This window comes from Lampetra planeri, chromosome 10 (genome assembly GCF_965212315.1).
Source record: "Lampetra planeri chromosome 10, kcLamPlan1.2.h2, whole genome shotgun sequence".
NCBI lineage: Eukaryota > Metazoa > Chordata > Hyperoartia > Petromyzontiformes > Petromyzontidae > Lampetra > Lampetra planeri.
Genome location: NC_136116.1, coordinates 11,364,005 through 11,377,242, shown reverse-complemented (window position 1 = coordinate 11,377,242; position 13,238 = coordinate 11,364,005). Strand labels below are relative to the sequence as shown.

At 39.8% G+C, this 13,238-nt stretch overlaps 1 long non-coding RNA gene across 1 annotated transcript; it reads left to right on the top strand.

The window, feature by feature from the left end:
• The first annotated feature begins 3,687 nt into the window (after nucleotides 1-3,687).
• On the top strand, nucleotides 3,688-4,323 carry LOC144721032 (uncharacterized). The gene is made up of 2 exons (XR_013585830.1): nucleotides 3,688-3,784; nucleotides 4,280-4,323. It is a non-coding gene; the product is annotated as an uncharacterized LOC144721032 (long non-coding RNA).
• The last annotated feature ends 8,915 nt before the right edge of the window (nucleotides 4,324-13,238 follow it).

Below are 13,238 nucleotides of genomic sequence, written 5' to 3'. Positions count from 1 at the left end.
ACGACATGCTCCTCCGCAAACTCGTCTCATAACTGAATAATATGTTCTGCGGTTGTTCTCGTTGACGGCAGTGAACAACGAAACCAAATACCTTCCAGTACTTTCCCTTCCCACTCACATCTGGTGTATTCGAGAAGATTGGCAAATACCTACTGCTGTTCACACATTGCACAAAAGTGTCTTTCCCATTAGCTGCCATATCATGAATTCCGCGTGTCAATTGAAAGGGGCGCGCAAACTAAGCGCTTTGCCAGCTTCTCTCCGCACATTATAGGCAGGAGTTATTTAGCTTCCGGCAGAATAATTTCTTCCACGATCGTGTGTGGCTTCCCTGCTTTGGTGATTCGGGGCTGGCATTATGTGAGGCTTTGAGGTCCTTCACATTTACCGTAGCATCCGCAAAACAAAGTTGTTTTCCTTTGTTTCAACTCGGTGAGTTTGCACAGAAAAGAACTCAGGTTTATCTTTAAAACGCGGCATATTTTGTCTCCAAATGATGCCAGAAAGATTTCGAAGCTTCAAACTTTCGTTAGCCTGGATCGCATAGCACAACACACATTGCAGCCTTGGTTCATCTTGTTCACTAGTCCATGTTAAAGCCAAATTAATATAGCTTGAGTCATATTTTCTTACCGTTTTTCCGCCTTTCGTTGTTTTCATTTCAGATACTTCCACTTATTCTTGTGCCTCGCACACACGGACCTGCACTCAAATCCTCCGTAGATGTCCACTTTCTGTAGTTGCATGTTCAACTTCATTATTTTTATTGGTCTCATTATCATCACTGGCTTAATTTGTTGTTGATTTCTACTTCAGAGACCCCGTTTTCAGTTAGAAATACATTTCTGGAGGTTTAACCACTGCTACTTCTGCACTAACTGCACATCTAGAAAACGCACTGAATTACTGGCGAAACGTCATACACGAGTGGTAAATGTTGTGGGTTTACTCTCCAACACACCGGTGTGCTGAACTAGTTACGAATTGGCAGGTTTTATTTATGTGACAAACCTTACTCATTGGCTGTCGGGTGGTGGCAGGTTAATGACACATTTATATTTGCGCGATCTAACCCGAAAACCTCTAATATGGATAATATTGGTCGCGAAAGCCTACGTGTTAAACTGGATTCTGGTTGCAGTACTTTCCACGTGACAATGATTGTAACCGAGTCATGCGAGCTCAGAATCAGTTACGCCAAGAGAATATGTATAAGTTAACAATAATAATCTCAAATATTAGTTCTAGTAAATTGCTTATAAAACTATATATTACAGCAGTGCCCATAGTACGCTTAACCATCATCTTATTGTGTACGTAAAATCCTATACTTAATGCAGGATCTATAAACTCGCTGCCACTTCTTTTCAACGTTGTGTGCAACCTTTCCGTGGACCACCTTAATATAAATCACAGTACACGGGCGGGGGGGGGGGGGGAAATATCGATGGGCCACATTTGGATAACCGCTGCATCGAAAGTGAAACTAGGATTCACATTGAGGAGCGGTTTTAATGACTGCATTACAAAAGTGCAACAATAAAAACGTCCCACAATGCACAATGAACGATTTTCCAAAGTTTGCTATGCACCCCGTTTGTTGTTGTTCGACTACAGTTGTAATGCTTGAGATTCAATACAAAACACTAATAAAAAAGCAATGGCTCATGTTTCACATGAATGGTTCTTCAATGTGACTATACATTGTTAGAAAACACTTCGGCGAGCTAAGAGCACTCTTGGGGCAAAGCTCCACAGGATATTTCCCAGCCTCAGCAGGAAGTCAGAAAATGAATGTCTTCAATGAGAGTTTCAAAAAGTAAAAATAAGTAAATAAGAGAAAACATGTGTGAACATGCTGCTAATCACTCCATTAATTGGACATCTTGATGTGAATCATGAAAATCGCTGTCACTTATGAAACCCTTTCAGAAAACACTGGAACAATTGCAAAAAAATTACACTATAATAAAAATGAAGTTTATGAACACATATCACTTGGGATTGCGTACACTGAATGTCCTGCTAGATTACCACTGGTGAGATGCTTATCAAAAATTCTGCTCCAGGCTACATATCTTTTAAAAATGAATCGGCATTACAGATTTGTGCAAGCGACATGACTTTTGACAATTGGAAGGTATAGCTGGAGGCAAGTCAGAAGAGAGAAAAAAAAAGTTCACTGAAAAAGAATGGACCATAATTACGTATTACGGATATAAAGGAAGATAGCAGCATTTACAAAACAACACGTCTTCTGATGTGAGCCCCGGAACATCTCAAATATATATGGGGATATAAGTGTGAGCCAAATTAGACAAAATAACATGTTAAGTTATTTAACAGACATTTTGAAAAAGTATTCTATGTGTTAAATAATATTAGTATATGTTTCAGAAATTATTTAAATGCAACTTGTGTTTTAACTCTGGTCGCAACACAAGTGACATCCTACCAACTGGGTGACATTTTTTTTGGGTACAATTAAGCATTGAAACTTTATATATGAAACAAAAAATGTAAGTCAACAAATATTCATATCATATACCTACATATCAATATAAAAAAGGCTTAAAAACAAACACTATTCCAAACGGTATATTGTTGAGAGAAAAAAAACACCACTAGTGATTGCAGAGGCCAGCAGTAAACAGTGGGGTATATACAGTCGCTTCAAATTTCAACCAACAAGCTCCGAGACAAGAAACAAGGCTCCTGCACAGCCGACTAGTTTGCTGAAGGGATGTGTTGTCTTGAAGAAGCACTTGGAAATGCTTTCACACTTTACACATTAACCCTTTGGAACAAAGATGAGTGCAGTGCAACAAAGCAAGGCCTCACGACTCATACAGTCTCCACATTACTGCACCGCAGTTATAATAATTATTAAACGTCGACGTAGATAATGTTAAAATGAAATGTTAATTCTTTTTGTTTTTAACATTTGTAATGACGCTAATGATTAGAGGATTTAGTTTTTTGTCTCATACATTAGTGCGCAGGATTAGGACCCGTCTCTTTCAAAAAATGAACCTTGCCTCTAAATACGTGGGCATATTACCAGCATTGATTGGTTCAAGCAGGCCTGACTCTGCTCATATGACACTGAATCTCAAAACCAGTCCAGGGCTTTTAGTACTATGTTAAACCTCACAGAAGGCCATATGGCTGATGGGTTGTGTAAACAATTACTTTTATCTTTTACTTGGAGACGCAAATATGTGAAAGAGGTCTGATTTAAGTTGTCACTGCAGTTATGATCAATGGATAAGGTCCCTTGGGATTTCATAAGGAGTTCTTTGATATCCCCTTCAAAGACAAGAGTTTAAAATATATGATTTGTCTCAGGACGTGAGGCCAACATCACTATAAATATAACATTTGGGGGAAATGGAAGAAAATTCAAATAAATCAATCAATTGCAATCCTGAAACACTTGAATGTACATATCAAGATAATGAATTGTCTTCCATGCAAACATAGAAGACAAACCAGCCAAGTTGACATTTCTTTGGAATAAAACTGACACCGGCTTCCCACACACTTCCAACTCATAAGTAATTCAAATGAATAGGGTTTGTTATTATTCTGGTGTGTGCCGGTGTGTGTACACAGGAATTTCCTGTTTGGATGTTGAGTTTGGTCACGTGACCAAGAAGTTACGATTGGACATCCTCTAAGCCATGCGGAAGGGTATCGGCCATTACACAAAATGGTGGCACAAATAGCGTCCCAGTGAAGACAGGTGCAACTATTTATTGTGGGACTTTAAGAAGCATTGTCTGTAAGTTCGTTTATGTTCTTATAATACTGGGAATGCTGTTATAATGTTAGAATGGCCGTTATAATGCTGTAAATGCCTTTATGATGCTGTTACATTGTTATGATAAATATGAGGCCTAGTTAACAATGAAGCCTGCCACTTGCCTTATTGTGAATGATACTTATAATTGAATAAGTCGAGTCAGACTTGTACCCATTTCACCTTAATTCGATCTTGAGAGCAAGGATGACGAAATATCTCATCCACAGTTCAGTGTTATGTGTAGTGCTGTACATTTAGGCTGCAGTATGGTGATTACACAATGTGCCCTTAATTAACAGTAGCTTATTCTCTTGTATAGCTATTCAGTACTAATGTAGGTGTCTGGTTCATCCAGGATCTATTGTTGAGTTTCATGTTATCTAAGACAATGTTATGATGCTGTAGTGTTCATTCATTGTATTGATATTTCCAAGTATTAACAGATGCTGTATTTGTGCTGTCTTTTTTCATCAGTTTTACCTCGTTCAATTCATTAAATACGTTTGGAGTCGGATGTTCACCCTGGCTCTGAAGGTTTATTGAATGCGAGGTTATCTACTCAGATAGTGGTGCAACGCAGCGCACAGCGAGGCCGAGACAGTTATGTAGAAATCACTATGTACCATCATCAGCCACGATCTAGCCACTGCTGATTGAAGACCTTCCCATGATGTCAGAGTATCTCTCAGGGTCTCGTAATGCAACAATCCATATAGGTCCTGCACGAAAGCTGTTTCCATTGCTCCATCCACGGTGGATGCCCTCTCCGGCATGTTCCCTCCTGTGACCGCCACTTTGGTAATCTCGACTACGAGCCATCGTGTCGTCTACCAGAGGTGTGGACTCGAGTCATGTGACTTGGACTCGAGTCAGACTCGAGTCATGAATTTGATGACTTGCGACTCGACTTGGACTTGCATAACAATGACTTTGTCCCACCTCTGTCGTCTACTGACGCATCCTACTCATGCCCGCTAAATTGTATTCACGGTCACCATGACGTCTCTAACTTGCATATGTTTTCTGGTCCACGCATTCTTCCGTCTCTCCCTCTCAGAAAAATAAACACATGTATCTCTTTTTAGCATTTGTTAAATTTTGTTTGTCAATCTCCACGTATTTATCTTATCCATATGTCATAGCAGGTAATATGTAATTATTTAAGTGTTATTCTTTCGGCTCATTGCTATGTTGCTTTGCATTGTTCAGTTTTCTAAAAGCACTCCAACCTGCCCTCGTGAAACTTTTATTTTATCATTTTAATCCAGGTCTGCCTTCAATAAACCCCTGACTGATGTGCGTTCCAATTATGTCTCAGCAGATGTCTTCAATTGTTGAACGAACTTTGCGTTAATTTTGTTTTGCTCTTATTTATCTTGAGACCAACTTTACAGAACTCAATGCCCTCGATATTTGCAAATGTAGAATTGACTTTCAATTGCCTTCACTGGCATCGAAATGGAGTAGCACAATCATCTTCATGGCTGAATGCAGCCTTCGTAGGTCTTTTTTTCCAAAGTGATGTGTTTAATGCATCACATCACACTTGCATGCAGTAGGTTACAAATGCCAACTCGTCTTGTCTAGTCGTAGCCAGTGGTGGCTCGTCATTACAGGCTGGTGAAGCCAGACCCCTAAGTAAAAAAAGTACAGCGTACAACATCCAAACAATACTATTCCGCACAATACGTGTCTACTGGACATCTGTGAAACTACCGAACAATCTGGGAAAAAGAGATTCACAGCTCATTAGCTTTCTCCAGGATAAATAAAGATTCTGAACGATAATCACCTTCATACACACCCCTCGCCACCCACGGGAGATGCTGTGCCCCACCAGTACATTTATCCACCAGCTGGAATTTATCTCGGATAACATATGCAGGAAGATTAATTGAATAATTATAATGTAATCGATGTGAATACACAACTCCTTAGGCATTGAATCGCAAATGCAATCTATGCAGCTTCCCGGGAGACCTGGACTGGAACAATTTCAGCATGGCTAAAAGTATCGCGAGCAGGAAACTTTCCACTGAGTGGGGTTTTGTTTGGTATTCAAGGGTTCTATCACACCTTTTGCCCCAGTGGAATAAATGGCACAATCCTATCGTGGGGAAATCGGTGTATATGCCGGTGTGTACTTTCTTTGGAGACGATACAGCCAGGTGTATACAAACGGGGAGACGCAAGTCTTGAGCCTGGACATGAATGGGGGCAGGGAGTCAAAAGAGCAGATGACTTTCAGAAAATAATTACAGACAACAAGGGCAACAGAAAAGGAGTGACCTCCCACTGAACTAAGGTTTACTGGGGGCTTTCTCAGCAGGCCTTGGATTTCAGAGAGAGGAGAGCGTGTGCTTTTGGGGGGTAATTCATGCAAGATCGTGAAAATTGTCAGGGTGATATTGAAGTTGATCCAGGGATCGAATGGGAGCCAGTGAATCCAAGTATGGTCACGATGGGGTCTTGTATATTGGTGCGTGCAGGTTAGGGCAGGGTTCAAGTGGACTCCTCCTCAGTAGCTCCGTGATATCGTGGTGCAATCCCCACCCATAGGTGGAGCAGACGAATTAGATTCCAGCTCTTCCGACACATGGACAAACAACAGAGGCCGTGGGAATAGTGGAATTAAACTGCGAAGCAGAATGGCTTCGCACATTGCCGACTCTCTTTGCAAGAAGCAAAATATAATTCCGCTGGCTCATAATTTGAGCTGCACATTGAACGGCAGAGAAACTAGCAAACTGGCAAAGCCACGTATCCCAATCTGCCTCACTGGCCGAGATGCACTCTGCACGAAACTGAGCATTATTCCACTGAAACAAAATGGAATAATAGCCAGAAAGTGTTCTTTAATTATACCCCTGGTCTTGTGGGTCTCGAGCACGGGTTCGTTATAGCCAGTTGCTTTTACATCCCATTTATTAATCGATCCATTTGCATTACCTGAGAATGTAAAACAAAAGATAGTGGGATTTTTGTTTTCTCATGCTGGAGCCCCAAATCACCAATTGCAAAAAATTTACCTGGGTAAAATAAAAAAGAGGTCTACCACACAGTGAGCATTGTGCAAATATCACTTTTTTTTTGTTTTGAATGCCAGTAGCCACGACTGGTGTCAACAAAGGAGCAGCGTGCAGTATGTGATTGATGGCATGAATAAGAAGTATCAACGCCAAGAGGTAAATGTATCATGAGAGTGCCACGATTCTGTCATTGAAAAATGTTACAGCTCGGTCAATTTTAACAAGCACAAAACGTAGCTAATAAATAATTAGCCGTTTTACTTATCCTCATGGTTCAACTTGTCTTGACATTAAACGCGGCTAACTGGTTCCCATAGACTCTTCAATAAATTTTGCGTAAAAGTCAATTGAAAACAAACCGCTCAAGACAACAAACAGGGTGTTGGCTTTATGGGATTGTATAAAATAGCTCCCCGCTCGTTTCTCTAGGGGTACATATATATTGGCTACAAAACATCTCTGCAGCACCATCCAGAAAATATGCTGTTTGGCAATGAGCATTTGTTGTGGCCACAATGAAAGCAATTAGGTACACAACAGTCATCATATCAGAGCACAAAGTCCTGAGTACGTGGCAGGTTCGATGTAAGAAATTGTGAAGAACTCAAAAATATATTATTTAAATCAATGTTTAGGTTTAGATTTTTTTTTTTGCACTGCATTTAAATATCGTGCCTTTTACAATTTCAACATTTTTCCATAATAATTATGGATAAGGAACCAGCTTTAATGAATGATTGACAACAGTCTTGTATGTTATCGAATATGTTCTGACATGGAATATTAAGAGACTAAAATTTTGTTGTGGTCGTCTGAGTATGACGTTTAGTTTCTATATTAATGTAAGAAACTGTTAAATAAATACATTCCAAATTTGTTTTAAGTTTTAGAACATTAATGTCGTAAGTTAAGAACAAATTATATAAGGGGGTGTTCAGTCATGCTGTGAATTGACAGATCATTTAATCACATACGATATTATGTGGTAATTTTCATGTTGAGCTATTATACACGACGTTCAAAAATTTATAATAAATAAAATATCAAATGCATCGCTTCAGTGGTGTGTACGTGAAAAACCCATTTGATCAAAACATGAACTATGTGTTTTAAATTTAAAACTTTGCTTGGCAAGGTTATGCATTCTCAAAAAACTTGTGTTGTCAAACACATTTTGCTCATTTGTTTGAATTATACCAAACACTGAAAAGTGCCATGCTGGAAGAACACAGCCTGCACTCACAGAACAACAGAACATGCCATCTTCCACGGGTGGGAAGCCAAGTATTTGATGATACATTGGACCACCCAGATTGTATTCCACACTATGTATTCCATGACAGCCTTGTATTCTACTTTTCAGAGTATATGGTGTGAATAGGGGGAGGGGGGTAAAATGTCAGCAGAATCATCATATGGATATTTTAAATCAGGAAAATACTGTTCATCCTGTACCCTAAAACTGTAGAATATACATTCAATTGTGAGGCGGTACATTAAACACACCATTGTGGTAAAGGCTCACTGAGACTGATTGCAGCGATGAAGCTGATTTTGCTACACCATTTCAATGCCAATGAATGCAATTTAAAGGCAATTATACAATTTATAATATCGAGGGCACATTGCACTGTGGTGAGATAATGCTACAATAGAAGAGTGTTTTTTTCTGCCACTTCTAAACATGTGAACACAACTTGTGAATACAACATATGGCTGAATGCTATGTTGCAGATGCTAGTGATAAATAAACGCCTAAAATGTGCAATAAACTTCGTAACCAAATAGCACGTAAACATCCACCAATTATGAAGGTGAGTTGCACGTGCTGACATCGCGACGAACAAATGTATTTTATCTCATCCTATAGCTCGTGAACATTTATAACCGAACAGGACAGTTTTCATTTCTTATTTCTCCAACATCTTCCCCATCTATCCCGGTGCCTTCCTCCCTGTAGCCAATTTGTATCGGCTTTTCCCTTTGAAGTCTCAGAAGAATTTTTTTTAAAATTTGGTGACTCATTGATTGTCAACGTTGATTTTAAGTTACATGCAGAACAAAATATATGCAAAGTGAGTTCGCATACATGAGCCGATTGATTTATCTTTATATATTTTTTATAATGAGTACGGTTATTTCAATCATATGCTACATACATAAAATGAAAGGTCTTATCAAGATAACTACCCTTCCCTTTGAATTATTTTGTACAATGCGTATTTGGCATAATCTAAAATGTTATTTGCTTTCAATATCCTCACATGTAGTCGACAGAAGGTAAAGGTGATCAACTACCTTTCATATTCTTTTCGGCTGAATGTTAACGCAAAACAACAAGAAAATCTCATTCATGTTGTCATTACAAAAGTGATTATTAGCTAACAGTGAGGATTTCTAAATATTAGGATGCGCATTTATTTGAAGATTACATACTTGAATACTGTGAAAGATACACAGTGTATGTCCAAATTATATTATTTGATCACGTCAATGCAGTTAAAATAACCCCAATAGGTGGAAAATTGTTCTTGATTAACACATGATTTTCTACAATAATCTTGCATAGGCCCCATTTCTATTTGTGCACTGGAAGAACTCTTTATGCCTTGACGATTGATTTTGCTTATCACAACTGCTGTCTGTACACAACTCCATTATCCCCTACTGAAATGTATATACATATATATATACCATCTATGCTGTATTTATTTAAAAAAACATTGCAGTGATATGCATAATGGTCTATGGTCTCAAGACTATCAGCAAGGTCATACTGGCAAAGATTTATAGCATATTAACAGTTACACGAGACGTAAATCGTTGTGAATTAAATTCAATAAAGGATGGAGTAATATTACAATGGTTCGCACAGTGCTACGAACCCAGTGACCTTAGTTGGATTCTGACAGAAGTGGCAAGTGAAACTTGAACCAGTCCTGTTTGAAATTATGGTCAAACATCTCCCACGACAAATACAATGTGCGGAAGCCTGCTTTCAGCAGTAGTATATTAACAAATGGCTGCAAAATGTTATTGTTTTTTGTTATTATAAAGGCAACACATTTTAAATGATACGCAAAAGCCTACAACTTGTTCATAACTTACACTCAGTTTTTTGGGATTTAAAATGTTCATACCGACATATTATTCCATCTTTAACACCCTAATGACATTTTTGGACATATTTTGTATGTCTAAATAGCTTAATCATTCCAAGGGCAGAAAAGAAGACTTTTTTTTACTTGGCGATTTACTGTATCGTTAAAAAAACTTTATAACTGTGCATAACGTCCACATGAACATATCAAAAATCTAAACAAAAATACCCATAGCTATTTCAACAGTTGCTACTGAGACATTCATGACTATATTTAAATCACATTTATTTTGGTCTATACAGTACAAGAAAGTCCATTAATGTACGCGCAATTAACATTGATCTGACTTTGAAATACATATCTTTAAGTGGAACCACTTTAAAGGCAATTACATTGCTGCAAAATTGATGATTATATTTTTTATGACTGGTAGAATTAACTGGATCGACATTTGAATGTATCACATTTATTCTGTTTATGTTTGCAAGCAAAAAGCAGACCGCGACGTGATATTCATTGCATCCATTCATGCCATGTGCAATTTGTAAGGGCGCGGTGACACAGACCTATTTCATTTTAAGGTTAAAATCCCTTGTTCATCATGACGTCCTTTTTACTTCGATGTCTCAACAGCGTGACGGAGATCACGTGACGTGAGGGTTCTGCCTTTGTAGTGAGGGTTGTGAGTTGACGCCGAGAAGGGGGGAGGCGATCCCCCCCCCCCCCATGTAGAGTGACATCACCCGCTCATGATTATTAATGAGGGGGGTCCATTTGGAGGACGTCACCTGTTCATGATTATTAATGAGGGGGGCTGGTTGACGTGGAGTGACGTCACCCGCGTTACACACAAACAGACATTCTTGGCTCATTATGGTAGTAATACTTTTCATTTAAAAGTCCTGAGGATATACATCCACCAAGAGTCACCCTAATATTTATTGTAGAAAAACTGTTTACACCTCAGACATAGACAAGTGTTGGTTCTTTCCCATTCATTAACCATTAAAATTCACGAACAACAATCTGAGCTGATATGTGCCACCAGAAAAAAAATTATCCAAGACCCATTCTATAGGTGTCTCAGGTTTGCAGTGGAATTTCAGTGATAAAATGGCAACTGCAATGTATTCTAGTATTCGTATTCACCTCGTTCCGAATAAGCACAGGGTTGAAATGAAATTATCGTTGTGAACTTGTGATAAGATAGTATAAAATACACAGTTCTATAATCTCGTTGTTATCAACAAACAGTATATAAATCACGTGCATATGCAACCGAATTAATAGCGCAATGCTCCATTCAGTTTCTCATCCATGAATCATTAAATCCCTCCCTCATGCATACGTTAATTCATTAATTTAATAAAGAAATATTTCACCCATTCATTAACACACGCTTTACTCTTTGTACTTGCGATGCATTTTCATTTAGACGCCATGTAAAAATCCTAAAGGAACACTGCTAATTAGAAAATGTTAATGTTGTTATGCCTATGCACACACACACATATAGCTCCATTGTTAACTCACAAGGCCAACTTCAATCCATAATGTTGAACAAGCAGCAGCCCACGTTTTGGCTGTCAGCATTATTGGGTTATACAAAAAACAATCCATTCCAGAAAACATACGACTACAAACTGGACCACTAAATGAGATATGAACAGTACATTTAAGGTATATCTAAAGGGTGCTTACATTTTTTTTAAACACTTCTGAGAATTTGCAACAATACTACAGGAAACGTGCCTCCGGCCTCTGGAGACCACCTGGAGAAGATTCCAGGCACGCGTTGACAACGATGACGAACAAGTGGAGACTCTTTGACTTTTTGAAGCTATTAACATTACATTTGTTATCGTGTTACAGTGTATTATCCGTTCTCTTTCCATTAAAAACGATAATCCCATGTAAGTGTTTAAAAAAACTTGAAGCACCCTGTAACACATTCCTGCGGAGGGAGCTAGTCGGAACGTTGGGTTGCTCGGTCAATGGCCAGGGTCAATGGCGGCGTGGTGTATTCCGCAAATATGGCCGACTCTGAGGGCGGGCACAAGCCGGCGTGAGTAGGTTAAAAGTTGAGTTTTATAAGGGCACCACGGGATGACCAGCCCCTCCCCACCCAGCCCCACCCCCACCCAGCCCCTCCCCACCCTCCCCACCCAGCCCCTCCCTCCCCACCCAGCCCCTCTCTGCACGACGGATGGACGAACACAATAATCCCCTGTGGGCTGGTGTAACCAGGAGGTTTCTACTAGCATATTTATATATATGGAATGAGCGACTTCCGAGACACATCGTGTAGAGGGCTTATTCTTATTTATTCTCTCACTGGGCACAACACTGGGAAATATATATAGTCTCGACTTTAGTTACCCACAGCCGACCTCTCTAGATAGTCCCATCGCCTACATCCAACCACACGGCTGACTGACTGGTGTGACGATGACGGCGATGGGAGCCGTGCGGAGGATCTTCCATGCGGCCGGACGACGGAGAGAGATGACGGCGAGCGGCGACGCAGCCAGGACCCTGCAACAACCCTGAACCTGCGGTTCCATCCCCCTTATATACCTCTCAGCGTGGCCAGGCCCCGCCTCTGGCCACGCCCCCTTCCAGAACCTTCGAGCAAGTTCCCGGAGCTTCCTGACTAATCCCACCGTTTACCTTTAACCCAGATACGCCCCCTTCTGATTGGTTGTTACATAACCTTGCCCATACCCGTGATTACCCTTCCAGGCCGACAGGTGGCATCCTCGTCATTACACATGTCACACATGATGAAGTGCGCTTCTAGGTGCTACAGATGCAGAAAATGTCATCCTCAAATCTGCACTTCCAAGCCTGAGGCCTACATGTTCTCCTTCTATAGCTTGCCGAGGAAAGTAGCAGGGTGTTATAGAAAGGTCGTCTGCATTTACAGCCCATTGTTAAACTAGTCGGGATTAGTATGTCTGAGATCCCCAACTTGCTAGTTCTGCCGCACCCAGAAGCGGACTTTGTCGCGTATCTGAAAAAAGCATCTCAAATCTCTTTTTCAACGGTTTTACTTAACTTGATTCTCCTGTTTGGCGTGGTCAAATATTGTAATCAAAATTTCGTCCACTTCCCGTTGTCCAATCAATTCCACATTTCGCACACGTACTCAGATCTGGTGACAATGCATGCCTGTATCAAAATCGGCATCGATTAATCAATTAATTCGCTACTATAAAGCAATCTACATTTTGTATGGACACCTTATTATTTACATATATATTTTTGTGGGTCAAAAACGCTGCGGTCCCTGAACTGTGGAAT